The sequence below is a fragment of the Myotis nattereri genome, assembly GCF_964212035.1.
Source record: "Myotis nattereri genome assembly, chromosome: 17".
Taxonomy (NCBI): domain Eukaryota; kingdom Metazoa; phylum Chordata; class Mammalia; order Chiroptera; family Vespertilionidae; genus Myotis; species Myotis nattereri.
The window spans coordinates 13,359,748-13,385,737 of NC_138092.1; the positions used below are offsets into that span (position 1 = coordinate 13,359,748).

The 25,990-nt window shown below is 42.6% G+C and overlaps 1 protein-coding gene across 26 annotated transcripts in view; it reads right to left on the bottom strand.

Moving 5' to 3' along the window:
* NCALD (neurocalcin delta) overlaps positions 1 to 25,990 on the bottom strand; it is a 295,519-nt gene that overhangs the window by 192,770 nt on the left and 76,759 nt on the right. For 20 of the 26 annotated variants that reach the window (XM_081111169.1, XM_081111156.1, XM_081111164.1 and 17 more), the window contains one exon: positions 24,468 to 24,519. The exons of the other annotated variants lie outside the window; for them this stretch is intronic. The gene's annotated coding sequence lies outside the window, so the exon portion shown is untranslated. The remainder of the gene's footprint in view (positions 1 to 24,467; positions 24,520 to 25,990) is intronic. 26 annotated transcript variants of the gene reach the window in all.

The window sequence follows — 25,990 nt, forward strand, 5'->3', positions numbered from 1 at the left end:
AAAACCCAACCCAAGTTCTCCCTCCAAGTCGCTCCACAGCTTTCCATAATCCTCTCTCCGTCTCTAAATAAAGCACCTGGTTACCTGTACCATCTCTCTGAGAGATAAGCATGCCCAGCTCTGTGGCACTGTTTCCATTGAACGGTTATTTATTTCTTATATATCAATTACTTTTCAGACAATAGCTTCTTGAAGGCAATAACTTCATCCTATATTTCTTAAAACTAGCCCTGGGCATTGTACATAGCAAATGCCTAACATGTTGGTCTTTCTCCAAGACTCCTAAGTGCCTACCCTGTAAAACTATAGGTCTCAGTATATATTTCTTGGGCACAGGCATACAAGGAAACTCGTGGGCTCTTTCAGATGTCTGATCCTGATAATTTCATCTCCTGATTATACTCAATTATATATTCTAGTTTTATTGAGCTAAATATCTCTTCCAATTAAAATAGTATTCTTCCACAGCATATTTTTAGAATAGGGGGGAAAAGGTTGAAACTCTTTATTAAAAAACACTTTTAACCTTTCTTCCCATCACAAAATAAAAAGGAATGGTTCCGCAGCAGAAAATGTCATCCAGAAAGCCAACCATTTGTGAAAGGATTAATTTTTCTCATGGTTGAATTAAACAAGTGCAATTAACACTTCTGATTTACTCTCCCACACAGAGGCTGCCTTTGTGGATATTTGAGTTCAAGGCCAATGACAAATTAAGGTAATTTTCAAACTGAATGACCATAAGGAACTTTTCAGCTCCTTTGGGTCTTTTCATGGTTACACTGGCAGAACACGATTCCTTCAGGGGCCATAACCTGTTTATGTAAACACTTATTTTTCTAAACACAGCTTTTGATGTGTATGTATTCCCAGTAAACATCCTTATTTTTTGGAGAAGAAGCCAACTTCATTCCAAAGGCCAGGAACCTGGCATTGCCCAAAGTCACTGCCTTTGAACAGGCACCAGGAGCTCGCCATATAGCAAGTCCCCTTAGTACTTGGAGATTGAGGCAGGCTGAATGGGAAACAACAGCCCCACTTTTTATGTTGAAAGCCACTGTGCGTATAGTGAGGCTTCTTATAACAGGTTATAGCTTTGAAAATCCCTATGGTTTCTTACTGGTATACATCAAAAATTTCACAGACTGCCCTAGCTGGTTTGGCTCAGTGGATAGAGGACTGGTCTGCAGAATGAAGGGTCCCAAGTTTGATGCCTGGGTTGCGAGCTCGATCCCCAGTAGGGGGCAGGCAGGAGGCAGTCAATCAATGATTCTCTCTTGTCACTGATGTTTCTATCTCTCTCTCCCTCTCCCTACCTCTCTGAGATCAATAAAAATATATTTTTTTAAAAATTCACATACTGTTTCCATGAAATGTATTTCTCATGGCGTAGCATAAATTAGCTTACACTGGAAACTGTAAAGGGCTCGGTAGACACATGCTTTATCTTGGGTTGCTTCCTCACTAAAAGGCAGCCTGTGTGACCCCACCCGCTGGGTATGTAGAGTACAGGCGAATCCATTTGTAAAGGAGAAATAAACCATGGTGGAAACAGTTCTAAACCCTCAGTATGCAGAGTCCACCGATAGCTATCCTCCTGAGATACAGGTTGAACACGTCTCAGACATGTTCTCTCTTTGGAGCACATTGATCGCGGGAGCCCACCTGCCTCTGAGGCTCCAACCCTCTGCCCCAGGCACTGAAGGTGCTGCAATCCAGGTCGATGGGTATGTTCCTCCTCGTCTCCAACCCTGGCTCTGTCCAGTGCTCTGATCAGGATTTTTTTCCCCTGGTACAGGATCTCCTTTCCTTTAGGAAAGGTTAGTTCCAACTGCCTCTGCTATTTAACCTCAGAACTCTGTCCCCACACGATGGCTTGAAGAAAGCCAGAACTATGAAGTCTTCTATTCCCTTTGTCATGAGCTAATGAAATTGGGGAGGGGTGGGGAAAAGATTTTATGCAATCTGAGTTTTTATCCTTATCCTATTAGAGAGAAATTTATGTTAAATTCATCATGCAATTAGGCCCCATCCTAATTGACGAGCTCATCTTTGTGAGAAGAACAACTAACTAAAACGAAAACTGTAGGGTTATGTTTATCTGCTGCGACAGCTATTTCCCAAAGGCCCCTTAAAATCCACCCTGCTCGGTACCCCAGAACACCAGCTTTTATGTAGCGATGGGTTTCCTGCCCTCTGACTGGGCTTAGGTTAGGTGGGCCAGTGGAAGACTTCGGCAGGTGATGAGAAGGAAGGGGAAGAGGGTTGATTCTCTCAGCCACTGTCCTAGTAGGTGGATAACTTCTTCTGCCAAAAGCCCGACCCCATCCAGTAGCCTCTCCTACATCCACATCTGTTCCTCCTCTTGTCTCTTTAAGTCCAGGGATAGGAATAGAACCCCTCCGCCCCCTGCCCCCCTCCCCCCCCCAAATCCCCACAGTGTTTTCATTGTCCTTTGTTGGTTTCCCTTAACCATGCCTACACTTTTGTAAATAGGTCGCTCCTTAAACTCTCCTGAGTGTGCCTTCTGTTTCCAGCCTGGACTCGGCAATGTTATTTTAATCTAGCATTCTCTCGAAATGCCTCCACCTGAGGTTTCTACAGGCCATGAGCACCGAAGGAACCAGATGAAAGGAAAGAACCCAACTAGTAATGCAATGCTTATAAAAATGACTCATTCCTCGTTCCCTGGACAGTTCTCCTCTGCTTCTAATTCTTTAACCTTTCTAAAGTTTTATTGCAGAAAAAAAGAAATCTCTGTCTAATTAAAACATTATTTAAAACAGTGCCAGGCTCTGCACCCAGTAGAGCAAGCTCTTGCTTTCAAGACCAATGGGAGAGATGTAGCTTCCATCCAGGGTGTGGTTTCATGACATAGTTTCAATAAATATCAGTGTAATTATATAGATCATCCTAACATTGATAGTACAATTTATAGAAAAAATAGCCTAAGCCTTTAAGAATGAAGTAAAACACCTCCTTGATAAGACAGTTGACGAATAAATGTTGAAGCTCTTAAGTGAAAGAAGTTTGGAATTTATTGCAGAAATCATTCAGCTATTTCTAAATGACTCAAAATCAACTCTCAGGAACCTGGGAAATCAGCAAGCACTGAAGCATGTTCTTCCCATCAGTGCAAAGGGCTTAAAGGACTCTCCAAATAACACCCTCTCTCCCTTGTACTTGGAATTAAAGACAAGCCAGGAGCCATCAAGTGGAACTGCAGCCATGCAGAACCCATCAGAAGAAAACAGAGAACAGTAACATTCTCTTGATTAAGTTTCCCTCAGAGCAAGGTTAAAGAAGCGCCGAGAAACCAGCACTTGCCTTTCGAATCACAGAGAAGGCCTTTTATGACTGACTCTGTGACTCTGAGACAGGTCTACCCAGGGAACTTCTGCCATCATCTCAGGTCATATCTTTGCAGCTCAGCTTCTCATCTCTGCCGGGAGCTCAGGCATCCCACATGATGTGGTGGCCAGAATCCTCTTATAGATACCAGCCCTCCGAGTAACCGGTGACAGCAGACACCAGGGTCAGAGACATGGATGTTATGGAACTATGTAGCTGAAGGGCCCATCCAGAGATTATCTACTTTATTAGAGTATAAAGTACCTCTACCTCTAAAGAATATACCATGCTCCCCTTAGTCCAACTGTCATTTCAACACCAGCTTCAAAGATGAAGGCCATCCTCTAAAAGCATTTTTCCATTTCTGGCCTATACAGATTATTTCATCAGCTATCCTGCCCTTAAAAAATAGTCAAGGAGACTAACTGGATAACAACAAAAGGAGTCAAATGGGGCAGTGATGACATTACCTCTTGCTTCTCCATCCAGCCTGAAGTTCCAGCCTGGTGTTTTAGGAGGCTGGATATATCTGCTTTGTGGGGGCAAGTTCTCTCCTTTATGTCACTGTCCCCCAAAGGCAGCTTCACTCAGCTACACATGACCCTGTACTAGGTGACATTCTACGTTCACTCCTATGAACATTTAAAGATACACTTAAAGAGAGGGAAAGAGGAACTGGGAGGGGAAGAGAGAATCGTATGGATGCTGTGGTGGCTTTAAAACACGTTGGCAAATTCTGTGACATTTCTCACATCTAGAGGTGGAGTTGAATTCCCCTCCTCTTAAATAGAGGAGGACTTAAGTTACTCACTTCTACATGTGGTTGAAATTATTTTCTGGTGATGTGCAAATGTAGGTCAAAAGAGCGACACAGCTTCTGGTTGGCTTGTTTGCTTATTCTTTTTCTTCCTCTCTCTTTTTCTCGTTCAGGATGTTCATTTTGGGAACTCATCCATCATGCCACATGGAAGCCAAGCCATGTGAACAGGAACCATATTTCCTCGCCCAGCCTTCTAGCAATTCCCCCACCCTGAGCTCCCAGCTAACAACAGGATCCAACTTACTAGCCATGTGGGGGCACCATCTTGGCAGTGGGCCCTCCAGCCTGCAGTTGACCTGTCCCAGCTGATGCCATGTGGAGAAAAGATGAGCCTTCCCACCAAACCCAGCTCAGACTGGAGATTCATGAGGCAAATAAATGATTGTTGTGTTAACCCCCTAGGTTTTGGGGTGATTTGTTATGCAGCAATAGATAGCCAGACTCAGAAACTTGTACCATAATTCCAATATGTAACCTGTTGAGAATGTCCTCCTCTAATGAGAGGACAGAGACATGAGGAATAAGGCAGATTCTATAGCTTTCATATTTTTTTAAATGATTAGAACCTAAATATAACCCCCCCCCCAAACCCTGTGACCTTTTACAGTTTGTCATTTTACTCCCTTTTAAGGACTAGAAAAATTGGAGGAGGGAAGGGGGGTGAATGCTGATGGTGGGCCTAGAGTCCTACATGCCAATCCCTGTCTCTTCACTTTAAGATCCCTTAAATATTTCCTTTTTCCTCCCAAGTTGCTTATTTTTGCTGACGAGATTATTTATAGTCAACCCTTCTTCCTAGAAAGACATCAGATCAAATCCCAAAAACATTCAATAACATTCAGGTGGTGAGGATTGAAGCTCTGAAGACACAGGGCTGCCGACTATGCTACACACCCTGCCGGGCGAAGTTCCTGAAACTCACCATCAGCATCTCACCCTCTTGTTCAAGAACGAATGCTCACTCCCTTTAACTGACTGTATTAAATTCCATTTCCTCTGTCTGCCTTTTACAGTACCATGGCTTCAACTTATATATTGAACTATATTTCCCAACCTGCCCTGCAAATTCCCACCTCTAAGCTTTGATTCATGCCAAGTCATTGCCCTTCATGTCAAAGCCATCTTTGAACCTGATCTCAATTTAAAAAAAAAAATTTTTTCCCCAACCACTGCAGCTGACAGCACTCCTGCTTTCCATTTGAACTCTTACAGCACTCACAGTGGTCAGTGCACATCCGACATTGATGCAGATTTGCCCATTCTCCACCTCATTATAGATCCTTCAAGTGCAGGCCCATATCTGCTTCATCTTCCCATTCCTCCCCAGCACTCCAAACACGCCTGGAGCCCCACTCAGTATCTTAAATATTTTATGTGCTAAATTACTGCTTATTGGATTAGTTAAATAAACTACAAAATATGGCAAATAGCTTACAAAGTTTATTCTAGTGATATTTTTATTTTAAGCGCTGCCTAATCTTAAGACGTGAATCTTTAATTGGGCGATTTTGAGCCCGAGCCAGACAGCTGGAATTAGTAAGTAGTGGGGGGAGTGAGGGATACTTCAGACAGGGGGGTAGCCACCTATGCCTTATTAGACCTTCCCAGGGACCCCTTGACTCCTCCCATCCCAGAATGGGCAGGATCTAGAAGATTATCTAGCATAGAAATTCCTCTAGTGCTTATTACATATGGAGAAAGGCATAGAAACTTTTTAGTGTAAACCTTCATTTTGTAGATGAAGATAGTAAAACTCAGAGAGGATAAATAATGAGCCCAAAGCAGCTGGTTATCAGCAGAAATGACCTTGACCTCAGGTCCCGGGACTCCTTTCCCGGCGTTCTTTCCACAACCACAACAAACTGGAGGGCTGCTGCCATTTCCCAACCAGCACTCCTCTTTGAAGAGCAGACGATAGGCAGGGTTTCAAACTGAACCTGAATAATGTTTTTAAAGTAAATTTAGACTGTGAAGAGTGAGCTAAATTGCTAGACATTTTCTTCTCGGGCAAAACAAACAAACAATAATCCTTTGTTTGCCTCGGACTAGAAAAGATGTGTTCATGTGTCTAGCTTGCAAGCAATTTTTCCAAAGGAGAAGGGGATTCTTATCAGAGCATTGCATCATGCACTGTCTCTGGGCTGAAAGCAAGGAGCCAGACCAAGTAATTGGCATATCTGAAAGAAAAATTTCAAAGATGAAAGCTAGTGCATTAAAAACAAACCCGGAGCATAGGCAAGATGCATGCATTTACTTGAGAAATTGATAAAAAGCTATTTAAATTACCAACCCCTTTCTTTTAAGAGGCTCAGCGACTGCTCCCTGTCAGTGTACTAGCAAATAAATCCTTTTTCACTAGAGTTATGTTCCAGGTTTTAGGATGGTTTCTATTTTTCCACTGACCTTGTCAAAACAGGCCTGCCTCCTAACAAGAAGTAATAAAGCAGCTCCGTGGCCCGAAGACTGACACAGCAGCAACAAGTCCACAGGTGATTTTTAAAACGTAACTCGAGCAATGAATACTGTACTTTGTTTTCAAACTCTTGCTCTATATCTTGATAAAATAAGGAAAAAATGGTGCATTTATATATCAATGTAGCTAATGTGCGTGTGCAATAACTATCAGATGTGTTACAATCGGAATTAAGAAGTATAGTTCTGCAGTTAAGAACTCATACTCTAAAGCCAGGCCACCTAGTTCAAATCCGAGCTCTGTCACTTACTGTGTGACGTTGAGAAAGTTGCTTAAAACATTTTCTGGTTCAGTGTCTCCATCTCAAACATGGAATGGAGAATATTAGTTAATTCATAAGGTTGTTCCGAGGATGCAGTGACAGTATATGTAAGGTACACAGAACAGTGCCTGGCCTGGAGAAAACTCTTAAATGTTTACTGTTATTATCCATGGCAGGGACATAATTATGAAGCCGTGACTGCACGGTCCTCCCCAGGCCCCACCTGCTTCTAAGGAGGAGATGTTCTTGCTTGTCGGGTTGGCTGCAGGGTTTTCTCGTGGAGAGTTTGAGTCTTCTGGGTGTGAGAGCCTCCACCAGGGAACATTCAGACGATATTTCTCAGGGGAGGGTCTATGTCACAACGAGTTGTGTGTAGGGTGTGTGGGCTTTGGGGAAGATGACTGAATGTGTGAGCTGGACAGTCTGTCCGCAGCAAGCAAACGCACAGCCACTTAGAAATGGATTGCAGCATGAAGAGAGGACAGGCGTCGAGCAACTGCAGTGACAGGATGGAAAAGCAGGGAAAGGGTAGTTTGAAGAACTTCCATTTAATGTTCTTTGAGAGACAGAATAAAGACTAGAATTAAATTTTGTAATTGCTTTTGATTGTTGGACATCCCTTTCCTTGAATGTGATGCTGTACTAAGACGGAGCCTCATGGGACCCTAGATTTTATAGGGATTTCACAGCAAGTTCTATGGAGACAGCAATCTGGAGCACACGTTTTCAGATTTATAACAGAACAAATGATCACAGAGTGGTAAATGTCACTGAGCAGAGCACACAGCTTTCAAAAAGAACTAAAATACATTCCCTAAGTGATGCACTACAGCCTTTTAAAAAATATATTTTCACAACAGCTATCCAGAGCCTTAAAAAAGTTTATTCCCTTTAATGTGGTGCTAATTTACACTAAAGAAAAAATAAACAAGCTATACACAAGAAGATGCTCATGGCAACATTATATATATAATGGTAAAAATAATGGAAACAACCTCCAAACAACCAAAATAGAGCATGTTGATTTAAGAGAATAAAATGACTTTGTTTAAAATGATAATGATGAAATTTGGGGGGAACTTTAGGGAATAATATTGAATGATAAGAGCCCAGAGTACTGATACTAATTCTGAAGCTGTCCACATCCAGCTTAAAGGACACAGAAAACATCACTGCCCATAGAATAGTGGGCTATGCTTACTGATGCATCCCTGGCTAAGCCACTTGCTTCTCCAAACTCTCAAGCTCCTTTACTTTGCTCAGATGAAATGACTTTATGAGAATAACCCTCATCCAACTAGACTAGTATCTTCAATGCCCCCACCTCCCTCCGCCCCCCAGTTTACTGAGATCTGGGTTTGGCCTCTCTCATTCTCCTTAATTCTGGTACAGGAATACCAAGGAAAAGCATTTGCACTTATTCTTCTGGTTCTGAAGCTTGACAAGTTCAACGTTCTCTGACAACTGGGTTCAGAGGGCTAATAAAGCCTTTCACAACACATTTCTTTCAATACCAGTCCCAGCATGTCTGGGACAACACGGAAAGTGCCAGTGCTTTTGTTGAGAGCCTGTGTGATCGTCTATAGAATTAAACCTGGTTTTTTATTTCATAAACTTGCAGAAGAGGAGAGAAACATAACACCTTAACCCCACTCATTCATTCACTCACTCATTCATTCATTCATTCATTCATTCCACAAATGAGCCCCAACTATGTGCCAGACACCATTTGGGATACAGACTACAACAAAAAATGCACGGCGAAGGCAGTTCTCATAAAATGTGATGAGTGCCTTGCCAGAGAAAGCAGGGGGCGATGGAGGAGGCACGATTAACCCAGCTTTGAGGAAGGCAGGGAAGAGGACAAAACATCCTGCTTTCATTTAATCTCAATGAATGCAAATCAACTCTGTAGAAAGAAACCTGGGGGAAATGTTAGGAAATGTCACACTCTGTATTCTTGTTTCTAAGCCATATTCTCTCAGACCGTCATGGCACTGGGCAAGTGACATTCTCCTAAACCCAGCTTCCAGCCATCATTTTAATAATGGACACCACAAAAGGAGTTTGTGGAACAAACTCCCCTCAGCAAATAGTGAATGAACTGACAATCTCTGAATGACCACTGCGGGCCAGGCCCTCATACCAACCACTGCTCGTCTTACCAGTTCGATTTTCTCTGTCCTAAATGAAAATATCCTCTCTCCATCTCAGTTTGGTTTTAATTTAGCTCTGTGAATGACAGTAGTAGGAAGTGGTTTATTTTGGTTTTAAGTAGAAAGGAAGACATATTTTGTTATTTTTCTAAGGGTAGCAAAGGGCACACTGAATCATCTTCTCTTGCCTGGCATCGCATAGTCAACACACTATTTTTACAGAAATATTCATCTTCCCCAATTCTGATGGCGTCCTGAGTAGCCTCCGTGGGACAAGTCAGACAGACCACACACTGACACAGCCTTGTCCCAACTGCTGTGCATGATCAGGTGCCCTCACCTCTCGTGGGAAAACTGCCAATGCTACCTGCTCCCACCAGGCTGAGACCCTTACAGCTTTGCACAGGACATTTGAGAAGAACGGGAGTCAACACTAATCTGTTTCCATTGTAATCCCACTAGTACCAAAACCCTAACCTTAAAATATTCAATAAAATTTTGTGAGAAAAGATAATTTTGAAACAGGCAGAGGTCTGCAGTGGGGATCCACTTGAAACAAGTAGTACTAACTTACGGGCCTCCGTTCTCCCCACAGGCAAGTGGGGGTAAGGCAGTCCGGGGAGGGCCAAGAAGGGCAGAGGTTCTGATGTCAATAGAGTAAGACAGGGCTCAGGATGTAGGGAAAGAGAGAGTTCAGCACACCAGCGAATACAGAGGAACTAGGGAAAGAGGGAGGTGCAGTAGAGAGTAGGGAAAAGCAAAGGATGACGGGACAGATCTGGAGGTGCTTTTGTAGGGTGTCTGGATAAGGCAGGAGCCTGGGGGGGCGGGGAGAACACTTTCAGAGGGCATAGTCAATATAATCAAAGCCCTTGCCAGGCTCCCCCTGACCACGCACAGCCCACCATCCTGGGTAAAGGGATCTCCGAAGAGGCAGCCCTTTGAAAACTCTCAGGAAGGTCAGTCAGTGGCCTTGCCATGCCGCTTGTCAGCAATTCCAGCTCAGCCAGTCCGGCGCTGATAGGAATCCCTGCCTCTTGGGCCGAGCACCTGCCTCTGAGTTTGAGCTTCCTCTATGAGCCATGCTGTATGAAAGCACATTATTAACGCGCCATGCATGTGGTCAGATGCTCACACCATGGAGGTCATGTGAAAACTGAAGCCATCCGGGCCAGAGCACAGGCTGGTGACCTGTCCTGATGAAGGGGCGGGTAGAATTGGTAGTATTATTCAAATGTTCAGTGGTCTCTCTCTCTAACTCTCTCTCTCTTTCCCTCACAGAAATTCTTTCATTGGTTACGAACAGGGAATTTACTCTGTACATAATAACTGGCTGAGAGTTTCTGAGCAGAGGCAGGTTCTGATCAATATTATGGAGACCATATAAAGCACCTAGCACAGTGCCCAGCAAATGTGTGTTTAATGAAGTCCTAGGTCTATCATCTCTTAGCTGGGTAACCTTGAGTAGGTTACTTAACCTCTTTGTATCTCGATTTCTTGACTCTAAAATGAGGATAAGAAAAATAGCACCAACTTCATACAATTCTTGGGGATTAAATAAAACAATGTAACTTGCCTAGTACATAATGTATATAGAGCTTTGTATATGATAGGATTTCAACAAAGTGGTAGTTTAAAAAGTTGTTTCCTCTAAACTCTGTAATACCTTATTTATATATCCATTATGGCACATATTTAATGATATTATAATAGTCTAGGTTTGGACCTCCTTGAGGACAGGAACTTTGTCATTATTCTTCTGATAAAGGGAAAGGCAGTTCAGCTGGCAACTAGGATGTATGTGGGGGGGCGGGGGGCAGGGGCGGGGGCTGGAAATTGAAACAGAAACCACAACTTGCAGACTGTATTATGAGTCACAAAAACAGAAAAATTCTATGAAATCATGACATGCAAGACAAACTAAGTTCAGACTCTTACCCCAAGTTCATTCAGACTCATGGTGTTCTAAGACCACAAACCAACTAATCTAACAGTGATTCCGCACCAAGTCATGAGTCCTAAAGATAAGACCACTGATTGTTTTAGCAACTTCCTCCTTGATAAAGGGTAACCAATCGCTAGCCAAGACCATCCTATTACAAACTCCAGTCCTGCAAACTCAAGAGATATTCTTCACTAATTTTCACCTGTTGAAATGCCCTACAGTTTTCCATGGTGTGTGCTCTCCCTCGCTGCAGAAAGCTATCAAACCTGAGTTTATTAGCTATGGTGTGTCCCTGGTAGTCTTTGGTGGGTTTTAACACATCTTAGCATGCCAAGGACGTGGCACAACACCTGGGACTAAGCAGGCATTCGTTAAGTTATAACTTTTTATTTGAGAGAAAGGGAGGGAGAGGGAGAGGGAGAGGGAGAGGAAGAGGGAAAGGGAAAGGGAGAGAGGGGGAGAGAGGGAGAGAGAGGGGGAGAGAGGGGGAGAGAGGGGGAGAGAGGGGGAGAGAGGGGGAGAGAGGGGGAGAGAGGGGGAGGGAGGGGGAGGGAGAAGGAGAGGGAGAGGAGAGAGAGAGAGAGAGAGAGAGAGAGAGAGAGAGAGAGAGAGAGAGAGACCAATTTGTTATTCCATTTATTCATTTATTGGCTGCTTCTGACTGGAAATCAAACCCACAGCCTTGGGATAAATTGTATCTTGAACAAAAGAATAGAGTAACGAGACTCTTGCTTTTGTAATGTATGAGTTCTAAAGATAATTCTAAAAAGAGAGTTTCAAAAAAATATTAGGGGCCACATCAAGTGCCTCAAGGGGCCTAGGTATATAATTTTCTGAAACATACTTTAAAAAACCATCCACAACTGACAATATGTAATCATGAATGCTGATTAAAAGCCAGTCTTAGTGCTGTGCATTTATACGCCTCAAGTATAGTCCCTGCTCTATAGGAACTGATTCATTGAGGACACCAATGAACAAGCAAGTGGACGTGGTCTGTGTTCCCACAGCACCTAGCAGAGCCCTGCCCCTAGCAGTTGCTCACAGAAATGCCTTCATTGGTTACGGACAGGGAGTTTACTCTGTACATAATAACTGGCTGAGGGTTTCTAAGCAGAGGCAGATTCTGATAAATATTATGGTCTAGGAAACTTACTTTCTGAGCACAAGGAAATACTATGAGCAGACAGCTTTGCAGAAGGTTATCTCGATAACCAGGCCATTGCCCATGAAGGTAACAATGGGAAAGGAAATAACTCTACCTTGCAAGGCTAGCCACCATGGGGATTAACTGAACTTGAGGGAGCATGGAAGGCAGCAGAGTTAAAGATGCATCCATGTTTGCCACCACAGTGATTTGGAAAACGATCTTGACACTGATAGCATAGCTTTGAAGGATAGAGACTATCTTTACATTAGTGCTAATGCCTGTTATCATGGGTTCTTAACTTAGGTTAAAGCAAGCTAGCATGACATTGCATTAATCACTACGTACCTGCTCTAATATCTTGTACCAGTCAAATCAATCATGACAAAAAGGTCTTTGTATTCACTTAGAGTAATTAACTATCGCAGATTATTGATTCTAGCTACTCAAAGAGATGATATTCTCTTCATAAAGCATGACTGACAGATTGTTCTTCTTTAGCTTTGCTCAAAATTGCAATTTAACTCATTTATGCTACGAGAGTCAAAGATCCTTGAACTTTAAACCAACTGACCACAAGAATGAATAGTTTCTGACCAATTTTTGACCTTTCTACTTAACATTTTTCATGATATAAAGAGATCAGCCAATATGGCGGAAGACCAAGCCAGGCTGGACATTGTCTAAGCTAGGAAAAAGGCAACACAGTCAAGATTAATAACAGTGCAAACTAACTAACAGATGCAAATAAATAAATGTCATATTTTTAAAAAGCATGATGAAGGTAGCTTTGCCCAAGAATCCATCACAAATATGAAAAGGAAAGGGGGCTTAACTAGGACAAAAATATCACAGCAAAAATGAGACTGATAAGCTCCCACTGCATCATATTTAAATACTGGATGGAAAGTATTTCAGAGAGTCCACTAGGACAAGGGAAATAGAACATGAATTTCCCCTCCAAGAATGCAGTCTTCCAGCCACTGTGAATTTGTCACTTTCTAAGAAGCCCTGGCTAAAGAGACCATTTTCAGGTGCCTCCACTGGAATTGCTATAGCCAGTCTATTTTCAGCTCCACTTCTCTGAGCCGCCCAGCAAAAATTCTTACATGATCCTGGGGTCAGGTTTGGTTAAAGTAGCGAAAGCGTGCAAGATTGTTTTGCTTTTATTTTTCAACGGGGGGTGTGGACTAGAGTGGATGTTTTCCCAGAAGTGAACCTTACTACCACCTGGTTATCTGGGTCTATTTTCATTAAGTAATTCATGCACAAATAATCAATGCACAACTGAAAATGATTATTTAGTAATTACATTTAGCTCCAACAGAAACAAGCCATTAAGAAAATCAGAGCATACATGTTATGATGGCCATTTTTAACTCTGAAAATGCCAATTGGGGCAACCAATAACACCAGCTATGCTGGTCCCCCTCCCTCGGGGCCCCTGGAGGTTAAATTCAGGCTTTGCATTAGGTTGAAGGTCAACACATTTCTTCCGATACCGTGAGGATAAGAAAACTCAAGATAATGGGGTCTTTATGCACTAAAACTTCAGAACAAGCTAGGGGAATAGTCAGTTTTTAAAAACAGTAAAACTGATCCTTTAAAAATGGATGCTCTCGTTAATGTAATGCAGCAGTTTGCATTTCCTCCAAGCTTAATGTCACAAGTAATTATTTGGGGAGCTTCACAGCAACGGACCATTTTGCTGATTATTCACCATCAACAACACTCCCAACCATACTCCACCCTCTCCTGCCCCCATGTCATCTATACTCTAGCTTCCTGTTGGGTGTGAATAATGGGGGACCCCAGCCAAAGATGGGGTGCTGTTTCCCCTAGGTCTCCCTGTTTCACTGCAGTGTCTGAAAACAGCTATGTCCCTTCACAGCGCTGGCTTCTGTCAAGTGGCCCTTCCTCCTGATCACAGCCCCCACTGCACCCCACCATTTGCTACTCTTGCCCCTTTGGCTGGGGATGGCAATGGCTTCCCTTTGCTGCTAGTCCTGGATACTGGCCCATCCCTTGCTTGTTCCTGTAACCCTGCCCACAGGTGCAGCAATGGCCCCCTCATTAAATTCTCTTCTTTCAAACCCTCAGAGGTCGATTCCGTTTCCTGCCAAGATCCCAATGCCACCGCTTTGCAAAATAAATATAGAAGTGCTTCTTCCTGGCTGAGGACAGTGAGCAAACACAGAAGACCAGCATCTATGAAAAACATGCCCGAGCACAGCAAACCTCCACCAAGCTTTCTGTTTGGGCAAACAACATATTTAATGTAAAACTTAATATAAAAAATAGCAAAACACAGCTCATATTCCTCCTTCTAACACCTACTTCTTTTTTGAAAGGAGGGAGAAAAAAATCTCACTTCTTCCTCACCATCAAAACAAACAAACAAATAAACAATAACCAACCAGGCCAGTGTGGTTCTGTGGTTGAGTGTCAACCAATGAACCAGGAGGTCATGGTTTAATCCCTGGTCAGGATACATGCCTGAGTTGTGGGCTTAATCCCCAGTAGGGGGCGTGCAGGAGGCAGCCAGTCAATGATTCACTCTCATCATTGATATTTCTCTCCCTCTCCCTTCCTCTATGAAATCAATAAAAATATATTATAACAAAAACAACCATTGGATAAAACCCAGGAAAGCCCAGTTCTAAAGACTAGTGATTCTTCTTAAGTCATATGGATGCTTGAGAAAAAATGAGCTCTTTTCCATTCTCATTCTTTTGCAAGTACAAAAAGAAAGGGAACATTTTCTAAATTTTCTTCTCTGGCACCCAGAATTTAATTCGTGATACTGCAGGAAAGATAAAGATATCTGTCGTCTTTCAAAAACTAGAGTTAAATAACAAAATAAACAAAAAAGCACAGTTTTATCCAAGTCATACAAGGTGGTATATGACACTCTTAAAACCCGTTATCACTCTGAGACTATATCTCAGATGGTCCTTTTTGTTCTCCAATCTGGATATCTATTTATTTGGCTGGAGGCCACAGTTCTCTTTATATCATTAACCCACCAAAGGATATTTGTTGGATTTGCAACAAGTTGACTAATTGTACAGTTTCCAAGGCTACATGTAATGTTTTCATTGGACTCCCCCTTTTTTCATTAAACCATGGCCCCCTAATAACACAGTAGCTATGAATTAATAAGCAGAGCACACGTTTTAACCTGGGCACAATGAACGCATCAGGCTCTCTCTCCTGCTTTGTGCTTTAACAGGGTGCTGGTTATTCTCACCTTAATCCCTCCCTTAATCCAGTCTCCAGATCCTCTCTCCACTCTTCTCTCCCTCCTCTGTGCCCTCAGTTCCACCAATGGGAGGCGCTAGCAGGAGACTCGGGGAAGAGGAGGTGAAGACCGTAGCCTGACTTCCTCCACATTCCCTGCACCCGTGGATTCTTGGAAGTTCTGGCAGTGGCTGGATCTCCAACTACACGTCCCTCACTACTGCTCCCCTTGCTGGCTGACTCCTGCTCTTCTCGCCCTGTCCCAAACAGTGAAAGCTTTTCAGTACTGCAAATTCCTGGCTGCCTTAATATCCCTTATTTGTTCCTTTCACCCTGCCTACACCTCTGTAAATAGCCCTTTTTCTAAATGCTCTCTGACTCCTTTAGAGTGTGCCTTCTGTTTCCTGCTGTCCCTGACTGATCAGAGCATGATGTGGGATGACAAACACAAGGTACCACACAGGCAAGGGGCGATCCTCCAGCACATGCTTCTTAGCCCTGGACAGGTGTGCCCAGGGTCTGTCCCTGCCTTTGGAAGAGCGATGGGTGTAGAATTCTAGTGTCTGAGAACCACCTGGGGAGAGTCAAGGCAAGACTAAGAAACTATCATAGGTCCAAGGAGACTAAGGGGTCATGATGACAAAATGTAAAGTGATGTTCTGGATTGAGCAGGAAAAGGATGTTAGTGTAACACTTGTGAAATTCGAATGAAGTCTGTAGCTTAATATTACGCACTGATATTAATTTTGCCAAATATATTCTGGTTATATAAGAAATTAACACTAGGGGAAGCTAGGTGAAGGGAATATTGGAACTTTCTATACTATCTTTGCAACTTTTCTGTAATTATAAAATTACTAGAGGCAAAAAAAAAAAATTTACTATAGGCCCAGTGCACGAAATTTGTGCACAGGTGGGGTCCCTAGTGACTACCAGCTGCTGGCCGGGGCCTCCCTTCCTGCAGTTGGCCAGCTGGTTCCATCCCCTGGTCGAACTCCCGGTTGAGGGGACAATTTGCATATTAGGCTTTTATTATATAGGACTGCAAAATAAAATGTTTATTTATTTATTTTTTTAAAAAAGCAGATTCCCAGACCCTGCATAAGGCCCTCTCCCCTTTCCCCCAAGAATCAGAATTTCATCAATGGATACTCAAGCACGTGGTTTGAGAACTAAACCTTGAGAAGCCCCTAGGATTTGGAAACTATTGGTTCTGGTTAAGATAAGGATGGAAATAATTATTCGCTGATGCTAAATTACAGCATAATTACTTCACTTTAAAGAAAGGAACTGATTGAAGCTTTGTCAAAGTTCACCTTCTATTCTAGTTAATTAGAATGATTCATCCCTTGAACAGACCAGTCGCTGCATTTAGTTTCTTGCATAAAAACCTTGACGAGGTGCAGGTAATTATAGTACCAAACAAAGAGTGACAGTTCTTCCACGTCCTCCTCCCTCTGAAACCAAGGTTTCTGCAATGTGTGTCTTTCCTTTCCCCTAACTCTGAGTTTCTAAGAAGGCGGGGCCAAGCTGACCTCTAGATAGTGATTTTCTCAGCCATGGGGGGGGGGGGGGGGTGTTCTGTCTCTCTAGGCTGAATTTAAGCTCCCAGAAAGCAGGAGCTCTATTTTCCACCTCGTCTTTATTTTTCAACAGCTCAGTTCAGTGTTGTTCACCCTTTACTTTGATGGAGGACAACCTGCGCTCTTCACTCTGCCCATATCTTTGCCTATTTATTGTAAATATCATTCTTATGTTCAACATTTTCTCTGCCACTGGAATGCGAAACAAGGGGATAGGTAGATATGTTGGCATTAGTATTGCTCATTTATTAACAAAAATGTTAACTGAGCAGCTACTATGCATTCTAGGCACTGGGGCTATAATGATGAGTAAAGGCCTTCGGGGAGCTTAGAGTCAAAGCAGGAGACAGACGATTAAGCAGCTAATTACCAAACCATCTATAGATTCTCCCTTACCACCCTCACACTTTCCATTGTGACAGAGCAACTTGACTCTGAGTCTGGAACAAGAAAAGTAGGCGCTAATTCCAGGCCCACTTCCTGGTAAGAACTTGTTTTAAAGGAGGCATAATTTTTCTGACCCTCAATCCCCTCATTAAGAAAAAATGGGCATTGAAAAAAATTCATCTCTCTGCCTTAAGGCAGTTGTTACAAAAATGGATGCAAAAATGCTTTGAACCCTGCAAAGTGTATACAGGGTGGGGCAAAAGTAGGTTTACAGTTATCTGTATGGAAAATAACACAATCTCTATATATAAAAGCCTAAGTGACCAAACGAGCAAAATGACCGAAAGACCAGTCAACCAGTTGCTATGATATGCACTGACCATCAGGGAGCAGAAGCTCAATGCAGAAGCTGCCCACTGGTGATCAGTGCACTCCCACAGCCAACCTCCCATGACCGGCCAACTTCCCGTGGTCCCTTCCTCCCCCCGCCCCCCCCCCCCCCCGCCCCCGCATTGGCCCCAATCACCAGCTAGGCCGAGGGACCACACCTAGGCATGAATTCATGCACCAGGCCTCTAGTATTTAATAAATAATAATGCAAGAATAAACTCTGTGTTTCATGTACTCACAACTCTAAACTTACTTTTGCCCCACCGTGTCCATATGTCAAGCAATAGAAATGAATGCCTTAAATAGTCCCTGCCTACTAACTCTAAAGCTAAAAGTGAGTGGTTCAGGGGCCTTGCCATTAAGCAGAAATTTCAGACAATAAGACTTCATAAAAAGCAATCCTTTCAAAGATCTAAGCTCTGTTGCTTTGGAGTTAGTGATTGCTGCGAATTAGATTAACTTCAAAGAACTGTTTGGGAGAAGTTGCATAGGAAGAAAGCAGGCCTGCCATTTTATTCAAGGTGCACCCATTTTCTCTCCCCTCTCCCTGAATACAGAAGAGCTCAGTTACTTCAACTCTTCTGTGAAATTCAAAGCAATTTCTTAGCTAGCGCCATTCACATTTCTATTTTATACACAAAGAAAGCTTCCAGATCGGAGATGAAAGGAGAGCTGCTGCGAGTCAGTGCCGCGGCATATAAACCAGTGAGCAGCTTTCAGCAAATATCTTAAAAAGATAATGCTTTGGAGAAGTTTTGAAAATCACATTTGCTGTTTCAGATAAATGCAGTGTCTATTCTCAGCTTCTAAAGTAGAAAATGTTCTATCAGAGCAGTTTCCCATCTTTCTGTCTGGAGAACTCGATGAGCTAAGGGCCCTCTTTGGATGCCATGGTAACCGCATGATTCTGGTCAGGTCTGTTGTGTCTGGGGCACAGCTTAAGGAAGATGTTACCTAAGAAAGCATGCATTAGAGGCACTGCTGGTATGTACGACATATTCATATCAGGTGCACATATACCTATAAGCCTCTACTGTGTCCCAGCCCTGGGCCAGCGCTTGGGTAACCAGGAGAATGTAAGACACCATTGCAAAGAACTCACCACGGTGGTGCCAGGCAGCAGCAAGCTAATTACAAAACATAAAAGAATATATAGAAATGATATCGTAAAGTTTTAGCTTTCACTCCAAAATTAAAATTTTTATTCTCTCGTTTTTACTGTGACTTCGACTGTGGAAGCCTTTAGTGATTTTTTTTAAGCTAAATATAAACATGAGAAAAAGTTGAATGTTGAGTAGAGGAACAGTAGTAGGATCAGAAAGAATAAGTTGCTCATTTGGGCCTTTAAATGCACTTAGCCTGAAAAATCATGAAGAGTGAAAGGAGAACTATTGGTCTATGGGAAGGAACATTATTTTTGGCTTTAAACCACATCCAGAATGTGGACTCCCCAAGCTGTCTCCCCAGACTGTCTCTCTGAGATAATACTTTCCCTTCACCTGAAAGTAAAGAACAAATGTCAAATGGTGGAGACTTCCTTTACATCATTGTGTGTGTGTGTGTGTGTGTGTGCGTGCCACCACTAGATTATAGCATGAACCAATGAATGCCTCAATTATTTCTACATACATGAAAAAAATTTGATCATTGACCCCAAATGATCTTCACCAAGCCCACAGGTGAGCTGGCTTTCTTCAGGAAATCTTTAGGGAGCACGTGCTATGAGCACCTGAACCAGGAGCTGAAAGAAACACAAAGGAAATGTCGTGCCGGGTCCTTTTTTACGTTTTCACTGAAGAGACAAGACAGACCCGACAGGAAAAGTCAATCTGTATCTCTCGCCTCTTACTCCCTCTCCGCTTCTTCAATGACTTCATGGAGAGCTCCAGCCTTTGGCCTCCACCTCCCCACCATGTCCTGGAAGCATTTTCTCCATCTTTAAGATTCAAACTCACACACACACACACACACACACACACACACACACACACACACGCACCTTGGCCTCCCTTCCTTCTGAGACACTTACGGTCTCTCCAAAAAGCCCTCGATATCTTTGTCCTCTTGTCTTTCCAAGCCTAGATAATCCTGTATTTTGTGTTCTCTGCTCCAACACTGCACACACCTGGAGAAAAGCCACGAAAGCACATAGATGACTTTAAGGAGGCCTGAGGAAAGAACAGCTGGAGAATGCTGATTTCCCAATTCCAATGTAAGTTCCTCAATGGCAAGGACTTAGCTTCGTGAAGCCTGAGGCACCCTAGCAGGCTCAATGAATCCCGTTAGCAATAAATTCATACCAAAAACAAGAAATTAGAAAAGATAGACTCATTCCACAAATAAACTGATCTTTGAAAATTCCACACATTGTTTATGTGCAAATAATCACAGCCATTCTAAGCAAAGCATTCCAGAAAGTAGCCTTGGAAAGAAATGCCCCTTAAAAATAGCTGGTAAAAGCCCTAACTGGTTTGGCTCAGTGGATAGAGCGTCAGCCTGCGGACTGAAGGGTCCCAGGTTCGATTCTGGTCAAGGGCATGTACCTTGGTTGTGGGCACATCCCCAGTAGGGGGTGTGCAGGAGGCAGCTGATCAATGTTTCTCTCTCATTGATGTTTCTAACTCGCTATCCCTCTCACTTCCTCTCTGTAAAACAATCAATAAAATATGTTTTAAAAAATAGCTGGTAAAAGTGATTCTGTGGCCTCCAGAGTTGTAAAGCTCTTCAAAGTTATTTTATAATTCAGAATATTTTATAACTTAAGTTCGTTCTTCCTGTTAATTCAAGCAATGTAGTAAGATCTCACTTACTATACCACCCCTAAAACATCACCAAATCGGAGCCAGCCTCAAGTCATAGCTGTATTTTTCCCAAGGGAAAATGCAAGGCTCTCTCTCTGTGTGAACCAGAAAGGCAAATACCAAAGGAATCCTGAAACACCTTGCTTCAGAGAGAAGAGAGCAGGACAACGCCCCTGTGAGGTGTGAACTTTCAGGGGGCCTTGCTGCCTGACCAGGGACCTAGGGGTGGAGAATGCCCTTCCTCACACCAGTGGCACACCCGTCTCAGCACTGAGGGGGGCCACAGCTCAGGCTGTGATCCTCACACCAGCGTCCCAGGAACAAACCCAAATGCCGCCTGATTCTCCTACAAATGTAATAATGTCTGACAAGAGGCTGATTGGACAGCACACGGTGTCATTTCCTCTAATTAAGGAACACTCGAGAAAACCAAAATAGCACAAAGCACTGTCAGCAAAGCAATCAGCAGCAACAATTAGCTGTCAACTCACAGTCCGGAGCTGAGCCTGTGTAGGGAGCAGGGATGGTTGTCACCGGGTTCCAAATCACCGTGACAGCAGGAGTCAAGGATAACAAGCTGAGCAGAGAAGCCAGAGCCCGCTGCAGGCCAATGGCACCAGGCCCTCCGGTGAGGAGAGCTGCCGGTGTGTTTGTGTGTGTCTGTGTGTGTGTGCGCACGCAGAAATTCAGGGAGACCCCGTGAAGAATCCTGCAACAAGCAGCTGGATGTCGGACTGCAGCCCATGCTGTTTGTTTATTCACCCAACTCACCCTTCTTCTCCACCTGGAACCATCTATGCACTCTTTAAAACCTATAAGCAGTTCATCTCCATTAAGTTGGAGGGCTTCACAACTTCAACACGTGAATTCCTTGTCTCAGTTCCCAGATCAGATTACCATATCTACTCCAAGGTCATTAACAGCAGGAGTTGGAGAAAATATACGAAGAAGCAAAATAACACAATCGTCACAATATGGAATAATCTTATATAGTAAAGAGCTAATATGCTAATTAGACAGAAGACCTTCTAGAATGACTAGTGGGCAGGGGCAAAGGGGGTGCGGTGGTGAGGCCGCAGGGCCATGAGGCAGCTGGGGCTGCGAGGGCCTACACTTGCACGAATTTTGTGCATCAGGCCTCTAGTATATAATAAGAACTGTGAGAGTGTGTTTGTGTGTGTGTGTGTGTAACAATTATTGGGAGGAGCGGTCGTCTCTCCATCCCAGCATTCCTTCCTGGCACATAAAACAAAACTGTTTATCTCTTTAAACTATTGGAAGGTGACTTCTACCTGCCCCTACAGCCCTTCACTCCTCCTCAAGGGAGTAACTTCATGAATTGTTTAGACTAAGTAAAGGGAAATGCATGGAGGTAGGTCTAGGAACCCTCCCTTTTCTCTATTTCTGGCCTCAGTAGCATGTCTTTTTCTTTTCCATGAAGGAAGATTTCAGCAATAAGTATAACAGAAGACCTGATTATAGCTGATCCTGTCCATAATTTGAGCTCATTCTCTCATTCAGGGTACTGGGAATAAAGCTGATACTTAGCTCCCTATCTGTCTGACGTCTGCATTTAGTACTCCATCCAGAGCAAACCCAGCCCTGATCTCTTTTGCAGCAGCAATAGGCTCAACTCAAAGACACATTTCCGAGCCGCCTTTGCAGTTAATAGTGACCATTAAAATTAAGGCAGGAGTCACTGGCGCCAGGCCACCAGGATAACTCTTTACCTGGACTGACTCGGGTGGGAGACATGACCTTGTGCCCTTCTCTGTCTACCTGCCCAGAACATAAGCATGAAGGTCCCACGTTGAACAAGGTATGTGAGAACAATTTAATAATATTGCCAGAACTCTGCTTTTTATGTCTCTCACTAACGGGGGTGGTTGGGTGAGACTCAAAACACTTGGGCACAAAAGCAAAAGGAAAGACAAGAAGAAAGCAGGCTCTGTACTCCAGCCATCGTGCCTGGCATTTTCTTTATGGTATCAAAGGAAAGAGGAAAGGGTATGAATTGGGATAAACGTGAACTTAACCTTTATTGAAAGTTGAGAGAAAAATGGAGAAAACTAGAATTCTCAAAGTTGGCAAGATTCAAAAGTGGGGGGTTTCCTGGCAAGAACCTTGGCAGAGGACTGGGCACTCATCAGAACCCTTTGGGCCAGGATCTGAAGCATCCATAGAAGCCGCGGTGAGGAGCCTGCTGCTTGAGCTGAAAACAAGGTGGAGAGGAAGATGAAACTGCCCCTGAGAGGCAGGTTTCACGGGTCTAAGAAATTCCTTATAAGAAGAAGCAACCGAAAAATTACTGCTATGAGAAAGAGTTGAGGTTTTTGAGTCCTAGGAATGCAAAGGTCAAAGAAGAATTTGAAAATAAGAAGCTTTAAATATGCACATCAATGATAACTGTTGAATTCAATTCAATAATTTAACTAAAAATGCATTTAAATGCCTTAATTTTGTGCACTATATCCTAATTTATTCTTAAAGTAGGGTTACCTTCACAATATTTTGACTTTGAAAGATTCTAATCTCATTATTAAAAGCACAGTTAACTAAAAAAGAAGAAAAAGAAACACTCCTTCTATAAAACATTACTTCTCAAAGATTCAAGTGCAAAGGAATCCCCACCGAGGCCTCAAATTCAAAATACATATTATTTTAAAATATCTATAATTCATTGAGAAAGACATTTCAACAAGGGAACTCAATTTTTTTTCAAAAGACTTGAATAAACACTTCATTTTTTTACGGCTTAAAAGGGCTTTTCACAAAATAAGATCCCCCAAATGGTCAATTAACATGTGAAAAAATACCCAACTTTATTAATCTACAGGGAGTACTAGTTAAAACTACAATATGATACTACTGCACACCCACCACTAGAGCTTAAAGGAAAAATCAAGCAAACAAAAGCAGAAAAATGTCTTATATTGGAAAGGACATGAGAAATCAGAACCCTTATACACTCCTGGTTGGCATGTAAATTTTTAAGTAAATAAAACCTTTTTGGAAAAGTGTTTGAGAGTATCTGCTGAAGCTGAACATATACCTATCCCATAACCCCCAAAAAATCCCCCCCTACATGCGTATCCATCAGAAATATGTGTGCACCACCAAAAATAAAACTCACCAAGCTGACTCAAGAATAGATAGAAAACCTAAACAAATCACAGATTAAATCAGTTGGTAAAAAAAAAAATCTTCCTTCAAAGAAAACACCAGGCCCAAACTGGTTTCCTCTCATTACTGTACATTTAAGTAGCAAGTAATTCCAATATTTTGAAAACTGTTCCTGACAAGGAGAATACCAAAGAGAAACATTTTATCCAACCTCGGGACTAAAACTTAGCAAGCTAAGTCTAGCTGAGTTTAGAAAAGATAATCCATCATGATTTGATGTCCGCAATGCAAGGTAGCTTAACATTAGAAAATCAATTAATGCAAATTACCATGAACAGATAACGGATAAAAGTTATTTGATCATATCAGTAGATTAGAAAGCATTCAATAAAATTAACATCAAGTGAGCTGATTTATTTTTACAAACTAGAAATAGAAGAGAAACATCTTAATCTTATATAGAGTAATAGATTATTATTAAAGCACCTTCATCAAATGATGTACCATAATTGATTTGATATAATTCACCCACCAGTGGATATTTAGATTCTCTCCTCTTTGTTGTGTTTGGCTATTACAATTTATGCTGTGAGGAACATCTTTGTGCATGTTGATCAAATTGCCTAACCTCTCTGTGTCTCAATTTCCTCATGTATAAGATGAAAATAAAATAGTGCGTTAAATCCCAGGGCTATTGCAAGGATTAAATAAAATGTTGGGTGAGGTCATAGCAAGTCTTGGGAGAAAAGCAGTGTTTATAAACCTGAGGAAAACACTTTCTGTATTTACCTGGTAGTAGATCTCTCAAAGCACTTGAAGGCTCCAGTCAGAAGAAGTCACTCTGTCAAAAATAAAGGCAGTTATTGTCTTAGGTGATCAGAAACTAAGAATATAATATCGCGGGAAGCAATCAGAGACGAGGACTATTAACTTGCTCCAGGATTCCTTTGGATCACTTGATATCTTCTTCCCATCCCAGCTTCCGTTCCTCTAGTCAATTAGGAAGGATTACTGCCATGCTCCCCTGTCTGCCCCTGCTCTGCAGCCCAGTGGCCAGGGTGATAATGCTAAAAGATGAGCATGGCACGCCACACCCCTCCCAAAACCCCTTCCGCAACTTCCCTTACCCTCGGGAGAAAGGCCGAGCCTTGCCATGACTTGTAAGGCCCTTGACCACCTGATGCCCACCAACTTCTCCAGCCCTGTCTCTCATCTCTGCACCGCTGTGTGAGCTCCAGCTACACTGGACTTCCTTCAGCTCATCACTCCCTGCCACCTCCCAGCTTTCATACACACTGCTCCTCCTGCCAGGACTGCCTTCCCTCTTCCCCACTCACCTCCCTCCGACCAACTCCTACTTATCCTTCCACTTTCCTCCTAAAAGTAACTCCCTCAGTGAGGCTGTCTGCTCCCTTGACCACCGTAAGCTCCCCTATTTACACTTCCAAAGATGCCAACACAACTTCTTCTGTCACATACATCAATATAGCTTGTCTTCCCTGTAACCCCAGGGATCATGTCTGTTTTGTTCACAGCTATATCCTCATGCCTAGCCCAGCATTGGTCTCACAGTAGATGCCTAATAAATATTTATTGAGTAAAATAATTAGCAAATTCATTCTTCAGTCCTTAGCTTTCCAACTCATCTTTTAATTCATACTAGTAATTTAATAGGCTTCCTACTTCACTATCAGATTTCACTGGTGATCAGATTCACCTATTGTAAGAGACAATGCTATTTTCTATGACATTCAGAAAGAAAAAAATGGCTGCAAATTAAACTGTCATACAACACTAAGGTTAGAACTTTTATTTTATATGCACTGAAAGAGCTCTGGTAGGATTATTTAGACATGGATTTTAGTGTGTGCATTAAAAAGAAAAAAATGCAATAAATTAATTAGGTACTTCAGTTTCATTTGGTTTACGTATCACATTCAGGACCCACTTTCCTAAGTCACTTTTGACACAAGATTCAACAACTGTGTTTTTCTACACAATATTACCCACTATGCCACCAAGAACTTCAGTGACGCTGCATTACTTAAAAGAGTGCTCAAGTATTATACTTGGGATTTTCTTCTAAGCTTCTGACACCTTTCCACATGTCTTGATGTTGGCAAGAAAATCTTACTAGGTGTCAACGGAAGATTTCAGTCAAAACTTAGGACTCACATTCCTTCCTCAGATCGTCATCAAATGGATCTCTGACTGAAACCATAAGGGGTCTCAGTTGTCTTGCGACCCAGTTCCATGTATGAACTACCAAGTTCAAGTTCAAACATGCGTAGGCAATGCAACTACAGCACAAT